Source organism: Loxodonta africana, chromosome 24 (assembly GCF_030014295.1).
Source record: "Loxodonta africana isolate mLoxAfr1 chromosome 24, mLoxAfr1.hap2, whole genome shotgun sequence".
Taxonomy (NCBI): Eukaryota; Metazoa; Chordata; class Mammalia; order Proboscidea; family Elephantidae; genus Loxodonta; species Loxodonta africana.
Window position 1 is genome coordinate 34999839 of NC_087365.1, and position 16579 is coordinate 35016417.

Here is a 16579-nt window from a genome sequence, read left to right on the forward strand (position 1 = left end):
CCTCTTCAGTTTCCAGCCCTGATTTGGAAAGCACTTCACCTATGAACTCAGATCATAGAAAATAATCTATTAACTTTTTTCAGTAACCTTTTCTTTCATTCCTTCCACAGATGCTCATTGAACAACTACTATTTGCTAGGTTCTGACAACTCAGTAGTGAATGGGAAGGATACAAATACAATCAAGAGAACAACAATGACAAAAAAAAAAATTATGAATTGTGTCGAGTGCCTTAGGGGAGGCATGAGATCGAATAGAACACTTCTAGACAATGTGGCCAAAGAGGATCTCACCGAGGCGACACTCAAACTGAAATCGGCACGCTGGAGTCAGTTTTGTAAAAAGCAACAGCCTAGGCAATGGCCCAGAGGCTGGAAAGAGCTTGGAAAGAGTCACGGAAACTGAAAGTGTGGCCACAGGATGAGCAAGGTGGGAGGGATACAGATAGAGATTGATAGGTCATTTTCAGCAGGGCAGTGACATGATTACATTTTAAGAAGTGCAAATTGGCTGCCCTGTCTTTTTAATGTAAAATAAACTCGCTCTTCCTCTCACAAATAACAAATGTTTAGCCTTTTTCCCTGGAACTTCCCAAATCCCACTGGGAAAACTTAGGCCATTTTTGTGTGGCTGCAACTCAGACTTTGGCCCCAGGAGCAAAATGCAACTCCTCTCCTCACCAGCAATCGGAATTCTTTCCTAGGAGTTAAAGAGGCAAAACAGAGGGTGGGAGGAAGCTTGACTTTTTTGCAGACTTGAAAGGCCCAGAGAGTGTGGGGAGCTGGATGAGTGAGAACTGCAAGAAAGGCAGGTTAGGTCTAGGCTTGGAAAAGCCTGGTAGGTAGATAGGCTGGAGTGAATATTTAGATCTTAATCCAAGAGCAGCTTTGAGTTTTGAGAAACTCCCAGTCTGTATGTGAAGAATGGATTGGAAGAGGAAAAACTAATGGGGTGGAGGAGACCACCGTCTTCTGGGAGATAGTCATGGTGGCCTAGACCGGAGTAGTGGCACTGAGATGGAAGAAATTGAGAGGCTTCGAGATGCACTTAGGAGGCAAAATTAACAGGCAATGGACAGTGTTCAGTCCCCGGCCTCGTGTTTGCTCAGTGGTTACGCATGAGCGGGGACTTCGTGTTCTGTAGCCTGGCGCGGGCCGGGTTCCCGCGCGTCAGGGCAGTGGGCGTGGCCCGCGCGAGCCGTCGCTACGGTGATCGAGTGGGGCGGGGCCGAGGGCGGGGCAGCTGGGCGCTGCGTCACTCGGTGGTGGCGATGGTGCGTGTGTGTGGGGGGCGGAGGATACGCTGGGCGCGTCCCGGGGGTCACGTGGTGCGCAGCACGCAGAGTCCTTCTGTCGGTTGGTCCTGGAGCGGCGCAGCCGGAGCGGGGCCGTGAGGTGAGCTCGCGGCGAGGCGCGGCGAGGCGCAGCCGGCTGGAGGGGCCGGGTCGGGCCCGCGCCGTGCGCGCGCCGTGCGGGCGGGGACGGTGACGGTGACGGACGCCACCACTGCTCAGGTCTCTTGCCCAGCCCCACTGCCCGCCTGGCCCCGCTCGCCCAGCCCAGAGGGAGGCCGGAGACCACTGCTGAGAGCGTGGCGGGCGTGCGAGCGGTGCCCAATCCCCGGGGCCGCCCGCGGGAGTGACGGCTCCTGCGGCCAATCAGCGTCGCCCGAGGGGGCTGGGCCGCGGGGTGCGGGCCCGAGGCGCGGAGCGGGCTGTGTGTGGGGGGGTGGGTGGTAAGGGCTAGGGTTCTAACCCGAGTCGTGTGGCCCCCGAGTCTCACCGCCAGCCGCGGTTCTTGCCTTGTGCTTTGGGAACGCGTTTTCTTTTATTGACCCTATCCTATTTTGGGAAGCACACCCCTTTCTCAAATCCCCAATATGGGAGTGCCCCTTTTATCTATAGTTTTAAAAATATGGGCAGGGTACCCTCTTTCTTATTCTCCATCCCTGGGGTTTTATTTCAGTTTCCAAATCTTCCCCAAGCTGAGGGTGTACCTCCTCCTAGCCCCCTAAACTGGAAGCACACTTCCATTCTTGAGCCTCTCAATCTGGGTATGCATTGCCTTTGAAATTTGGGGGTTCACCTGGTTGACGAATCCCTCAAATCTGGATCCAGTATCCGAAGTTTTGGGGTTCTTCTTGTAGTCATACAAATTCAAGGAAGAATTTTCTTCTCTGTGCTTTCCAGAGTTTTTAAATTTTGGGATCGCTTCCTTTCCTTAGCCTTTCAAATCTGAGGCTGCACCCCGTTTCCACAGTCTCCTGAAAATGAAATCCAAATCTTGAAGTTTAGGAGCACTTACTTCCAGTTCCACAAAATTTAGGAATTCACTGCCTTTTCCAGTTACTCCATTCTAGGGTTTGAACCTTTCTCAAGAGTTCCCCAAGCCAAGCTACCTTGTTTCCTGGGAAGATTATTTTCATCTGAGAGTGTATTTCTTGCCTGTGCTCCCAAAGTGTATGAAATGCACCTTTTTTTCCTTATTGATGCTTTTTTCACATCTAGGGGCACACCTTTTTCATGAGTCCCTTCATTTCTGGGCGCTGATCCATGGTTCTTGAGCTTGTCTCCGTTCCACAGTTGCTTACCCTTTTTAGCTTTTCTGCTCTCCAAGGAAGACATTTTTATTCCTCAGTTTTCTTCCCTCTTTGAAACGAGATTTCCTTCTAGGTGCTCTCACCCTCTGGTTGAGTGCACCCCATTTCCTCTTCCTTCCCCGGGTAAGTGTGTATTTTTCTTCAACACACCAATTTGTGCTTCTGTGGACCTTTTTTTGAGCATACTTCCAATAGTCATACCTCCTGAATTCTCCCCCTCAAGTGAGGTCCCTGAAGATTGAATCTTTTATCTTTCTGCTTTCTGTGCACTTACTTGACTTGTCCTATCCCTGGTTTCTAACCACTTTGAGCATTGCTCTACTTACTGAGTGGCTGAAGAGATTTTCCCTTCTTTCCCCTTGCCGCTTGTGGTGGCCTCAGGTCAGGACTGCCTGGCCCCCAGTGCTAAATTCAAAATGAAAAGGAATCCCCTTGCATTTCTTTGGTTATCCACAGGGCTCTTAATCCTCCTGGTGGCTTGCTTTCTGTAAGATTCTGGCTAGGTAGATAGCTTTCTCCTTTGCTTTATCTTCCTGCTGGAAAAAAACCTCAAGAGAATTTTCAAGTTCTGCTTTCAACCCATAAGCTTCTTCCCTACGTAACTTCTTCCTTTTATCAAGAAAAGAGGCCATTGAAGGACTCTTTTGGTCATTCTTTTTGTCCTTGTTCCAGGGGTGGGGTGGGGTGAGGGAGGGATACTTTCTTTCCCTGATCATCCTCTCTCATAAACTGCCAAGCTTCCCCCGACCCCCCTCCCCCACTTTAAAATCTACAATACCTTGCCTCTTGTCTCTTAAGAGCCTCTCAGTAGGTTCTTTCTTTTGTATTTCCCTCTGCCTTTCCAGATCTTGGAGCCCTGGTGGTGCAATGGTTAAGAACTTGGCTGTTAATCAAGAGGTTGGCAGCTCAAATCCACCAGCTGCTCCTTGGAAACCCCATGGGGCAGTTCTCCTCTGTCCTATAGGGTCACTATGAGTCAACTTGATGGCAACGTGTTTGGTTTAATTTCTTTTTTTCCCCAGACCTTACTCAGGACTTCTCAACCTGAACCCCCAAGCAGATTTTTTTCTCCACAGCTGGAATTCCAAGTGCTTAAGGGATAGTGACACCTCTGACCTTTCTCCCTCTTGGGAAGTACTTGAGTGTGCAGCTGTATGAGTCCTCACTGGGAGAGAGAGTTGGGGCCTGAGAAGCTGCACTGTCAGGACAAGGCAGGAAAATACTGCATTTTTAGGACCAAGTCCTTCTGAATCTCATTTGGAGACTGGATGTTTGCCAAGCACCTGCTTCTTAGGGATGCTGGGGGATTTAATGATACTCCCAGGAACCTGTAGGAATTAATGGGGCTTGTGGAGAAGTGCTCTGAACTGAGTGTTAGAACGTGAATAAAATTAACCATTATTGTATTTTCAGAGCAACTAAGTTGTTTTACATTTTACATACATGAAAGCAACAGAACTAAGTTGTGTCATTTCAGGAAGTGAAATAGACCTTAAGTTTAGATCATGTGGTCGTTACTAAACAGCAAATTCACAAAAAAATATCGGTGGTCTCGCTGAGCAGTATCTAATAAAATATAGTCTACAGAAAGTTAACAGGTACTTTGTCTCTTTATTTGCCTGTTTAGTACTTTTCCCCTGTGTTTCTTTCTGTGTTGCTGAACACCAGTGCTTCTCAGACTGGACTGTGCCTACAGATCACCTTGGGGCTGTTGTTAAAATGCTGACTCTGACTTGACAGGTTTAAGGTAGGGTCCTGGTGGCATCCCAGGTGATGCTAATGTTGCTGAACAATGGTTTGAGTAGTGAGGTTCTAGGTACGTAGGGAAAGATTTGTCTGTGAAAATAGGAAGGTGGTGGTAGGCCTTACACTGGGATATTGTTTTCCATTTGCTCTTATCCAGACACACATCCATTAAAGTTTGTACAAGGCCATGGTTGCCTTTTGAGGACTATTAATACTCAATTACAGTTAATCTTGCATTAGTGTTGTAAACCATGGCCCAGATTTTCCAGGAGCTTCGTTTCTTACGTATATTGACAAATTTAAGCACTTAAATATGTTTTTATTGTGAACATAATTCTTGACATAGAATTATCCTACTAAGTACTGTATAGCTGATAGAGTAATCCGCCAGCCTGTCTCTGGTTCCTCACCTGTCAGCCTGCCATGGGTAGGGAGTCCGGGATACCCCAAATCAGCAGGGCCATAGGTGTTGGTATTTCCAGGAAGTCCTTCTTGGTTTTCTGAGTTCTGTAAATTGGCCTGGGCAAGGCCCAGGTAAAGGTAGGTGCCTGAACCTTGAATGGAAGCTGCTGCCTTGTCTCTGTATGGGTCCTCCAGAAAGGCAAAAGCTGGTGGAAAGATGACATTTCTTGATGGTTTTGTATCCACATGTCTAATCTAGTCTTATGTCTTACTGGATTTTTCCTTTCTGAACGTCTTAAATCATCTGTACCTGTTTCCCTGGCTGTCACCTGTCATGGCCCTTTTCCATCATGATCCTATTCCAGGCCCTAATCAGGACAAACCTGATGACTAGACTGTTTTGTTCCCCCTCTGCTCCCATCCTTCACATAAATGTCAGATCCTCTTCAGTAACTGATTTGATCTGTGTTTGGCTGTACTCCCAGCTCTTCCACTCACTGGCTGCGAGACCTCAGGCAAGTCACTTAATGCTACTGGGTCTAGTTCTTCCCATTTGCAAAATGAAGGGCTGATTATCTCCAAGGTCTGGCCTGCTCTGAGTTTTTGTCAGTACCTTGGTTTGAAACCCAGTGTCTGGGAGCTTGTTGTAGCTGGTCTGATTTCCTTCACGTGCTCCTTTGGGCAGTCTGCCAGTCATTGCCTTGTCCACGTCACTTCTGCCACTGTCTTTTTTCTAGCCAAAGCAGCCAGCTTGTCCTCACACCCAACTTCAGCATTCTTTTGCCACCATGTTCTCTGCCAGTGCCATGCTGTGTTTAATTGAAAACAGCCTAAAATTCTCAAGAAAGTCTTCACTGAGTTCATCATTCAATATTAGCTATTTCCCCCATCACTGAGAGGGAGGCTACAGCATGCATATAACCGTGTTTATTTGTAAGTTTTCTTATCACGTATATATTTTAAAAATGTTTTCTCCTCCCATCCACCCCAGCATTGTATTTTGCTTTGAATTACCAAGGCAGATGCATGCAGTTTAAAGGTGAAGCATGTAGTTTGCCTTTGGCTAGAGTTTGAGGAAAGAGATTAATACTTTCAGCCCTCTTCTCCCAAGGTCTCCCTTATCTGTGGGGAATTAGCTAACTGGAACTTCTTCCTGGATTTAAAAAACAAACAAACAAACAAAAACAACTGATTGCTGTGGTGTAGATTCCGACTCCTGGCGACCCCCTGTGTATCGGAGTAGAACTGTGCTCCACAGGGTTTTCAGTGACTGAATTTTTTGGAAGCGAATCACTGGGCCTTTCCTCTGAGGTGCTTTTGGGTGCCTTCTAGTTAGCCGCCAAGTGCATTAACTGTTGACACCACCCAGGGACTCCCCCGAATTTTAAAGGTACTTAAATTTCCAATCTGGAATTTGTATCCCAAGGACAAACACCGTTTAACAATTACTTCCAAGTGTTCTCCCTCTTAGGAACATATGCACAGCCACAAAACCCTAGACAAGAAATTGCTGAGGGCAATAATAAGAAATTTAGATTTCAAATAAGTTCAACAATGAACAGTAATAGTTCTTTGAGAACACCTGGTTATTCTCAAAGGCAGTTGCTGGCGCTGCCTAGAAATCAGGGTGCAAAGGGTATATATAATCTTATATTTATCCCTTCCAAATCTTTCTGGGAAGTCATATGGGGAAAGTTTACATTTTTTTTTTTGATAAGCATTTTTTGAGCCAAAATGTGTGCTTCATCTGTTTCCCTGGTTAGATCGTAAACTTGGAGAAAGGGGAAGTGTTGTCCATGTCATGGTCATCTCTCAATGACTGCCCCTTACGGGTTGTTGACTGACTAACCATGGGGTGATCTAATTGAAATTCAAACCCCGATTTTTAATACTGCTTTGACTGGAATTTGGATTGGTTAGATCTTGGGTTAGATCTCTAGTCATACTTTTCTTTGGCCAAATAATGGAAGTAATGAGCTGCAGAAATCTCGTAAAATTTTAGGAGCCTGGTATGGTATGAGTCGCCAAGTGTAAATATAGGGAGGTTGTAAGAAAGGGAGGTGGAGCCTGCATGAGTGGACTTTGGGGATGGAGGGAGGGAGGGGAGAGACCAGGAAGGATTTAAAATGATGGTTTTATTCAGTGACAGCTTATCTGTGTCAGAAGCAGAATCCTGGGATTTTAAATACTGACTCTCAGGCATCTTTTTTTTTTTTTTCCGTTTGTGTTTTTATGTATGTGAGGTCATACAATATTTGTCCTTTTGTGATTGTCTTATTTCACTCAGCGTAATGTCTTCAAAGTCCATCCATACTGTAGTTTGTATCAAGATTTCATTCCTTGTACTGGCTGAGTGGTATTCCACTGTAGGTATGTACCACATTTTGTTTATCCATCCATCTGTTGATGGGTATTTAGATTGTTTCTACTTTTTGGCTATTGTGAATAGTGCTGCAGTGAACATTGGTGTACAGATCTCTTTTTGAGTCTCTGCTTTCAAGACTTTTGGGTATATACCTAGGAGTGGAATTGCTGGGTCACATGGTAGTTCTATTTTCAGTTTTATGAGGAGCTGTCAGACTGTTTTTCCACAACAGCTGTACTATTTTTCTTTCCCACCAGCAATGGATAAGGGTTCCAGCTTCCCCACATCCTCACCAACGTTTGTTATTTTCTGTTTTTTTTTTTTTTTTAGTCTTAGCCATCCTCCCAGAAAAACCCAGTGCCATTGAGGAGATTGCAACTCATAGTAACCCTACAGGACAGAGTAGAACTGCCCCATAGAGTTTCCAAGGAGTGCCTGGCTGATTCGAACTGCCGACCCTTTGGTTAGCAGCCATAGCACTTAACCACTATGCCATAGGGCCATCCTAGTGGGAGTGAAATGGGAGCTCATCGTAGTTTTGATTTGCATCTTTCTGATGGCTAATGATATCGAGCATCTTTTCATGTGTTTGATGGCCATTTGAGTGTCCTCTTGGGTGACTGTGTGTTCAAGTCCTTTGTCCCTGTTACGATTCGCATTTGTCTTTTTGTTGTTAAGCTGTCGAAGTTTTACATATATATGCTTCGCCAAGATGTTCTCCCAGCCAGTAGCTTGTCTTTTCACTTTTTTGGTAAAGTCTTGATGAACGAAAGTTTTTTGATTTTTATGAGGTCCCATTTATTTTGTCTTTTGCTGTTTGTACTTTTGTTATTGTATTAGCTAATCCATTGTTCAAAGCTAGGCCTGACAGCTTTGTCCCTGCTTATTCTTCTAAGAATTTTATGGTTTTAGTTTGCACAGTTAAGTCCTTAATCTATTTTTAATTTGTTTTTGTGTTTGGTGTGAGGCCTGGATCCTGTTTCATTTTTCTGCATGTGGAAATCCAGTTTTCCCAGCACCATTTATTGAAGAAACTCTTCTTTCTCCATTGAATGAATTTAGCACCTTTGTAAAAAATCTGCTGACCATAGATGTGTGGGTTTGTTTCTGGGCCCTCAATTCTATTCCATTGGTCAGTGTGTGACTCTCAGGCATCTTAAATGATAATTTGGACTCTGTGCTAGTAGAGACCTAATTTTCAAGAGGAGTTAATACCTCTTTTCTACATGGAAAAGGTCCGTGGGGTAGGTGAATTGACATGCCTTCCTTGCTTCTACAAATGCACGGGATTTCGGATTTCTAGGTTGTGGAAACCTGGCCTGGAAATGCAGGCATTTTACAGTAATAATATTAGCTAGCATTTTTTGGAGTTTTCTATAGAATCTCATTGCGTCCTCACAACTGGTCTATTATTACCATTTACCAGATGAACAAACTGAATCCAAGATCATTTAGCTAATAAGCAGTCTTTTTTTCCTTCAATCCCAGTGCTCTTACATATGCTAAAAACATACTCTACTGCCACCTTATTTTTACCCCAGAGGTTTAAATAAGTCACTTTAATCACAGTATCGAAAGTGTGGCAACCTGGAACTCGGGTCTGGAGCATGGTGGAGAGAAGGGCCTTGCTACCCACACCCCAGATTCTATTCCTGACCACGCAAACATCCCTTAATTGTAGAAGCACAGCCCTCCTGGTGCAGGCCACTTTTCTTGGGTTTCCTGGGCGCAGCTGGTTTGTACTGCTTGGCTGTCCCTTGGCCCCATGGAGTGGTGAATACTGCCCTTTGTGCTTTGTTGAGTAGGAAATTGGTCAAGAGAATTGAATGAAATTGGTTATATGAGAATCAGTTTCTGTCAAGTTGATTCCAACTCATGATGACTCCATGTGTTGCAGAGTAGAACTGTGCATCATAGGGTTTTCATAGCTGTGACCTTTTAGAAGCACATCGCCAGGCTTTTCTTCTGAGGCACTTCTGGGTGGGTTTGAACTGGAAACCTTTTGGTTAGTAGCCAAGGGCTTTACCATTTGCATTATCCAGGGACTTATATGAGAATGAGACATCTGTAATTCAGGAAGGCAAGATAGTTAAAGAGGCCACTTTTCATTTCCATTGTATGTGGTGGCAGGGACCCAGGATTGAGAGGCAGAATCTTGCCCAAGTTTGAGTTCTAGCATCTGATGCTCTCGTGGGGCCACACGTAACTTCCGTATTTGACTTAAACCTTTCGGCCCTCTCGCTATGGCATGGACGTTGGAAGTAGATTTTTCCAGCATGGCAAATTACTTAACTTGTGTTTCCTCACTCGAGTGTCATCATAATCACCTTCCATGGATCGTTGGCGGTGTTAGTAAATGTTACCTTTCCCTTCATTTCCTGATCTGTAAAATGGGAATAAGAAAACCTAATTTATAGGGTTATCAAAGCACAATGAACTGTGAAGAGTTGAGTATATGTTACCATTATTACTTTTGTTTTATTCCTCTCAGAAAATGTTTGTGAGGTTTTCCCCTCCCATGGGCCTTGTTTGTTAATTTTTATTTTATCAAAAACTACATCAGTAGTGTCTATAAAAGATAAGGACTATTAAATTTTTTTTTCATTTTCACACATAAAAATTTAATGATAATCCCTTGATATCATTAATGTTCAAATATCCCAAAGGTCTTGTTTCTAAAAGCAGTGTAAGTGTAGTCAGTTTTGAAGAGGGGCCTGGTTCTCAAATCCCAGCTCTTCCACTTAGTAGCTGGGTGACTGTGGGCAAGTCGTTTACTTAATCTAAGTCTCCTTTCCTGGGCTATAAAATAGACAAAGTACTGTCAACTTCTCCGCACTGTTGGAAATGAGATATTTGACAAAGACTTAGCCCACAATAAATACTCAGTAAATGTTAGCCCTTTTCTAATATTAATAATAAGCCAGGAATAAAAGTTAATATTTAAAGAATATGGTAATTAAATTAACTATTATGTGTCTTTAAAACTTTATAGGCAGTGAAATGGTTGGGTTTTGTTTTACATTGTAATTCAGGAAAAAGTCTTTAAAGACCCCCTTGGCAGAGTAATGATTCCATCTCCAAATTGTTTACCTTTGTAATAAAGTAATACCTCAACTAAGGAATCCTGTAAGAGCAGCTTAGTCAGGTGTGTTGAAAAAAAGACTCCCCCCCCCCCGCCAAAACAAACCCACACAGAACTACTCCAGGGCTATCAACATTTGCACACTGGAGCCTCCAGTGACAGAAAAAACAGATACAGCTTTTCTTAGGCCCCAGGGGTGAAATTGTAGTTTGTCTTCAGGTGCCTCGTTCCTACTTTCTTCCCCCTGCCCCTGAGGACTAATAACAGTTCCTGCATTTACCCATGGATAGCACTTTTCAAAGAGCCTCCACAGGTTTGTCTCAAATCTTTGCAACCCTTGAAGTGGGTGATATTGGTCTCTGTTTTTATTCCAATTTTGCCAGTGAGGAAGCCGAGGTTATCTCATTTAACAAGCATCTGACCAGCCACATGTGGGCACTGTGCTTGCTAGATGCTGGGGTTGCGAACTCCTCATGGGAAAAATCAGTTCAGAAACAGACAGTTTCAACGTAGAGGAGTGAATGCTGTGGCCCAGAGAGCAGGCCAGGCTGCAATGAGAGGATTTCTAGTTGTGGAAACCTGGGGTGGAAATGTGGAAGGAAGCCTCTTCAGGCCAGGCCCAGCAAACCCTTCTGGGAGATACTGACAGTTGACCCCAGTCCTGAAGGTCCAGGCAGAGGAAACAGTTTGTTTGTACAGAAGTCCTGAAGTGGGAACTGCAAGGAGTTTGGGTGTGGCTGGAGTGTGGGGTGCAAAAGCAGTAATATCCTTGAGAGCTTATTGAGTGCCAGGCTATGTGTAAGTAATTTTTATCTTCATAACGTCTGTATGAAATAGGTACTGTTACTATCCCTGTTTTTTAGATGAGCCTGAAATGACTTGTGTAAGGTTACCTGGTAAACAGTGGAGCTGGCTCATAGTTGTTATATATAACAGATTATATAACAACATATAACAACCGTGGGCCGCTGCCGCTCTGGTAAGCCTGCCTGTTTCCCTCCTTTTAAGCTCCCATCTTTAGAGATTCCTGATTTGGTTTGGTCTAGTAACCGCTAACTCACGGACGGCCTTATGCAGCACTGAGTAGCTTGCTTGAACTCTGTTCTGTAGGGAGTCCACTGAACTGTTTTAAACAAATGTTAAGATTTGCATTTTAGAAATACCACTGTCGTAGCAGTGTGGAAGAGTAGTAACAGTGTAGTACTTGATTCAGTCAGACTACCTGGGTTCAGTTCCTTGTCCTGCTGCTTGCTACCTTTGAACCTCAGTTTTTTCATCCTCATTGCAAACCTATAATAAGGTAGATGCTAAACGAGATGTTGTATGTAAAGCACTTAGAATAGTATCTGTCGTAAAATAGACACTCAAAAGTTGTCAGTTCATAAGACAATATTGATTTGTATCTGGGGAGGATGTGGCTGGAGGTTTGGAGCTCTGATGAGAACTGTCACAGTAATCAGGATTAGAGTCGATGGGGGCCCAAACCAGGCAATGACTTGGCAGTGGCAGAGACCTATAAGTAGGTGCTACAAAATGGTGACTGAGGGTGGAAGGCAGGTGAGGGAGAGGAAAGAGATGAGGGTGATGCCTGTGTCTCTGTAGAGCTTGGCACATTGGCCAGTCTTGGGGCCTTAAGTTGTGATGAAGAGAAAAGGAGAAGGAACTTTTGAGGGTAAGATGATTAGCTCAGTGAAGTTGAGTAATGTGCAAAGGTCATACAGCAAATATATTTTAGAGTCAAGTCTGGCACTAGGCCCTTTTCACTGCTTCTGGGAAGATCCACTGATAGAACCCACACGTTCTCAGTCATTTGGAATGAGTAAGCTCAAGCCATGTTTGCTGTCTGTCTGAATTTTAATTGTGGAAAGAAAAGCTTGGCTCTCTAGAGAAGGCATTTCGAGTATCTGGGAAGAGGGTAAGGGAGTTTTTTGGGTGTATTTTCTTTCCTTTTTTCCTCCTCCCCTCTTTCTCTTCTCTCCTTTCTTCCTTCAAGTAAAAGAGACTAATTTAGGTCCTTCAGGGTGACCTGGGAGAGTACCTTTTGCTCTAGACCCAGCCTTCCTTCTGTGTCCTTGAGGATGGTGGTGCAAGAGTCCTTGTCCCTACCGAAACCAACTTGTTATTTCCCTAGCACTAAAGCTGTACCCTTTAGTATGTTCTTTAGCACATTGGATTCTATTTGTGAATATTTCATAGTATCATTAACTGTAATACTTTGAATATTGACTGTAATCTTTGGCCTGTGTCCTTTTTGCTAGTACTAGTGTAGCATCATGACCATCACCAATCCTGAATATGTATTTGGTGTTTACTGTGCTAAGTGTTTGATATCCATTAGCTCCTGTATTCATCACAACTCTAAGAGATAGGAGTTATTAATCCCATTGTATAGATGGGCATACTGAGCCTCAGTGATTTTTCTCATTGGTCAACAATGAGCGGAGCCAGAATTGGTACCCTGTTGTCTGACTCTAAAGCTCGTCTGTGCTTTCTTCCATCCTTAAGCTTTCCCAGCCTTCTTCTAAGGCAGAACTTTTGGCAAAGAGTCCCCTTAGAAGCTTTCTTCTGGGAGATCTAGGTATCACTGAGCATGCTGATATTATTTATGCTCTTTTGGGTCAGCTGCACGGGCTTCAGGGAGAGTCTCCATCACCTGGGCTCAAGGCTGTCTCGAAACCTCATTCCTGCCTGATGCTCTTTTGCTGTGTTCCTTCTGCCTGGAATTCTCTTCCCCGAGATCTTCACATGTTGTCTTCTTGGCATTTAGGTCTCTCCTTTGACACCAGCTCCTCACAGAGACCTTTTGACATGACAGCCTTATGTAAGGTGTTCTTCCAGTGTCGCTGGTTCTCATGATTTTGTTGTTTTTTTTTCCCACGGTATTTATCGCTGTCAGAAATTATCTTCTTTATATGTGTGTTTATCTTGTTTATTGCCTGCCTTCCCTCCTAGACAATAGGGTGAAGGGATGTCTCGTCCTCCCTGTATCTTTCCCCAGCACCTGGTGCACAGCAAACACTCAATAAATATTTATTAAATGAAGGAGGCATAAAGATTTAAGCTGGTCTTTCACTTGGAGCGTCCATCAATTGAAAAGAGGTTGCCTTGAGTTTAAAAGGCACCATCACCCTTTAATGGAGGTTGAACGCAAGCCTGGTGGTAAGCACCATTAGATTATCCCAAAGCCTATTCTGTAGTTTCTGGTGATTGACATTATTTCTGGAGTGTCCCAGAGTTTATTTTACTGTAACCCTGTCCCAGAGCTAACTCATTGAAAGGTCTTTTCCCGTATCCATCACTTCTAACTCTTCATTACTTTGAGCCCTCACTCCCTTCTCCCAGACCACAATGGGATTGCTGAGGGCAGGACCGCCAGTTGCCATGGCGACACTACTCTTTCACCTCTCCCAAAATAAAACCCAGAGTCCTTGTGAATACATTATTAACTGTAAATGTTTTATGAATTCAGACAATTCTGCTGTTTATTGAGTACCTACTTTATGCCAGGCATTTTAGTAGGGGATTTGCAAACCTTATCTAATCCTCATAGCACCCAAGTTAGGGACCATCATCCCTATTTAATGAATGAAGAAAGAGAACTCAAAGATGTAGCTTATTATAAACAAGAGTGGGGTAGTGGTTAAGAATGTGGACACAGGAGCCATAGGGCCTAGATTCAAATCTTGGCACAGCCCATTACTATACGGGGGTCCTTGGGTGTCGTTAACTTTTATTCCTCTCTTTCCTCATCTTTACAATGAGGATAAATAATAGTTCTTACCTCTTGGGTTGCAAGAATTAAATTAGTTTATGTAGAGTTAGCTATTATTGTAAATTATTTTTTATGTTGGCCTTGTCAGTGTGCATAGGAGTATTTTGTCTACTCCTTTTTGTAAGGTTAGCTCATACTGTCATTTTAGTAAAAAAAAAAAAAAAAACAATTTCATTTATGAGGTATCTGTCAAGCTCCAATAATTTCTTTCCCTAATCAGAGCTTATAGTATAGTCTTACTATACTGACTTTTGCTTAAATATTCTCTTGTTCTTGAACATGTGAACTATATCCAGTTTTTACAGAATCATGCAATGAACTATAGTTTTTTTGTTTTCACAGAGTGTTTATGTTTAACATTTTATGTGCTGTAGTTGAAAGTTTACATACCAAATGAGTTTTCCATTCAACAATTCATATACAAATTGTTCTGTGACATTGGTTTCTGTCCCCACAATGTGTCTGTACTCTCCCCATTTCCACCCTGGCTTCCTTGTTTTCCATCCTCGCGGTTTCCCTGGCCCTCTTTACCTTCTCTTTGCTTTTTGCCAGATGTTGTCAGTTTGGTCTCGTATAGGTGATTGTTCTAAGAAGCATATTCCTCACGGTGTTACTGTTTATTTTATAGGCCAATCAATTACTTGGCTGAAAGGTGACCTCTGGGAGTGGCTTCAGTTCCAAGTTAAAAGGGTGTCTTAGGGCGATAGTCCCCGGGGGTTCCTCTAGGCTCTGTCATTCCAGTAAGTCTGGTCTTTTTTTTTAAGAATTTGAATTTTGTTCTACATTTTTCTCCCATTCTAAATGGAACCTTCTATTGTGCCCTGGTCAGAGTGGTCAGTAGTGGTAGCTAGGCACCATCTAGTTCTTCTGGTCTCATGTGGGCCATTAGTCTTTTGAACTAATTGTTTCCTTCATTCTTCTTTGCTCCAGATGGGAGGAGACCAATAGTTGTATCTTAGGTGGCCGCTTGCAAGCTTTTAAGACCTCAGATGCTACTTGCCATACTAGGATGTAGAACGTTATCTTTATGAACTATGTTATGCCAGTTGACCTAGATGTCCCCTGAGACTGTGGTCCTTAGCCTTCAAGCCCAGTAACTCAGTCCCATGAGGTGTTTGAATATGTCTAAGAAGTTTCCAGAGCTGTGCCCCCGTGTGCTCTATTATATATATGAATATACATGCAGCACATATGAGTACCCATATGAGTATGTATATATAGATACCCAGAACTATACCCATATAAGGAAACCCTGGTGGCGTAGTGGTTAAGTGCTATGGCTGTTAACCAAAACGTCGGCAGTTCGAATCGGCCAGGCACTCCTTGGAAGCTCTATGGGGCAGTTCTACTCTATCGTATAGGGTCGCTATGAGTTGGAATCGACTCGACGGCAGTGTTTTTTTTTTTTTTTTATACCCGTATATGTACTTGCATGCCCTCTCATATGCCCTCCCCCGTCTATAGAGCGTACATATCTACCTAGGTAACCACTCACAAATTTTTGGTTGTTATTACTGTTGTTGCAGAATTGTATATGGTATAGTAGTTACTGTAGTTGTCCTTTATTCTTGTGTACCTCTCAGTGTCTTTATGTGTATTGGTCATGTTGTATTGACTTCCCTCATTTTGTGTATTTCCTTTCCCTTCCCCAGATATAACACATGTCTGCTGTCTAGTAAGTACAGTTTTTTTTCCTTTTCTTGTTTTCACAAATGATTTATTTTTATCTTGGATTGTATTCTTCAGATTGAAATTACTTGAGTCCAAGTGTATAAGCAGTTTTATGGCTTGTTCTTTTCTTTCAGTTTGAGGTACAAAAAGATGGCCATGGTCAGAGCCCCAGGCAGTGTTGAAGTGTCCAGTTTCCCAAGAGCTGGGCCAGTGTTGGATTTTGTCCTTTCTGAAAAATTAAATATTTCTGCTTGTTATATAATGGTGTGATCATTCTTACACAACATTTTGAACACTGTCCAATTACTTTACTTTCCTGTATTCAGATTATGTTTATATCTGAAAGCATGAATGTAAGCATAGCAGGACTTTTGTAGGGGAAAGAGCGGGAAAGAACATAAGCCTTCAAGAAGTGGTTTGTCAGCCTGTGGGAGAAATCCTCTTCCCTTTCATAAGAGGAACGTGTCCTGTCTTGGAGGATCTTGAAAGCCACTAGCCCTCTGCACTGCAGTTTTTTTTCTGTACCATGGGAACATTACAGTTCTTATGTCATCTGGCAGTTGTGATGATCCAGTGAGATAGTATAAAGATGAAAGGGCTTTTGTATTTTTAAATAACAATTTTTTAAAATATGAGGAAAGGTAAAGAAGTAATCCAAAATTAAAATTGTACTACATAGATAATCCCTGTTGATAATTAAAAAAAAAGTACATTCATAAAACTTTAGCAATACAGAAAGATAAAAAATGAAAAGTTCTATTCTCATGCCCTGTTACTGTTATTAAAAGAACTACTTAGTTTCTCAGTTCCTTCTAAGAAATAATTTTATGCTTATGCTGTAATGTATCTATGCCTATATTTATGTTTATGCTTGTTTGTTTACACTAAAGGAATACTACCATATGCATGCCTCTGTACCGTGGTTTTTACTTAACGTATCTTG

At 43.0% G+C, this 16579-nt stretch overlaps 1 protein-coding gene across 3 annotated transcripts in view; it reads left to right on the forward strand.

The window, feature by feature from the left end:
• Positions 1 to 1274: 1274 nt before the first annotated feature.
• Positions 1275 to 16579, forward strand: part of PHF20 (PHD finger protein 20) — a 147157-nt gene continuing 131852 nt past the window's right edge. For 2 of the 3 annotated variants that reach the window (XM_003411689.4, XM_010591651.3), the window contains exon 1: positions 1275 to 1394. The gene's annotated coding sequence lies outside the window, so the exon portion shown is untranslated. Of the gene's footprint in view, positions 1395 to 15617; positions 15641 to 16579 lie in introns of those variants that run through there. The other variant, XM_064276045.1, reaches the window with a different exon arrangement.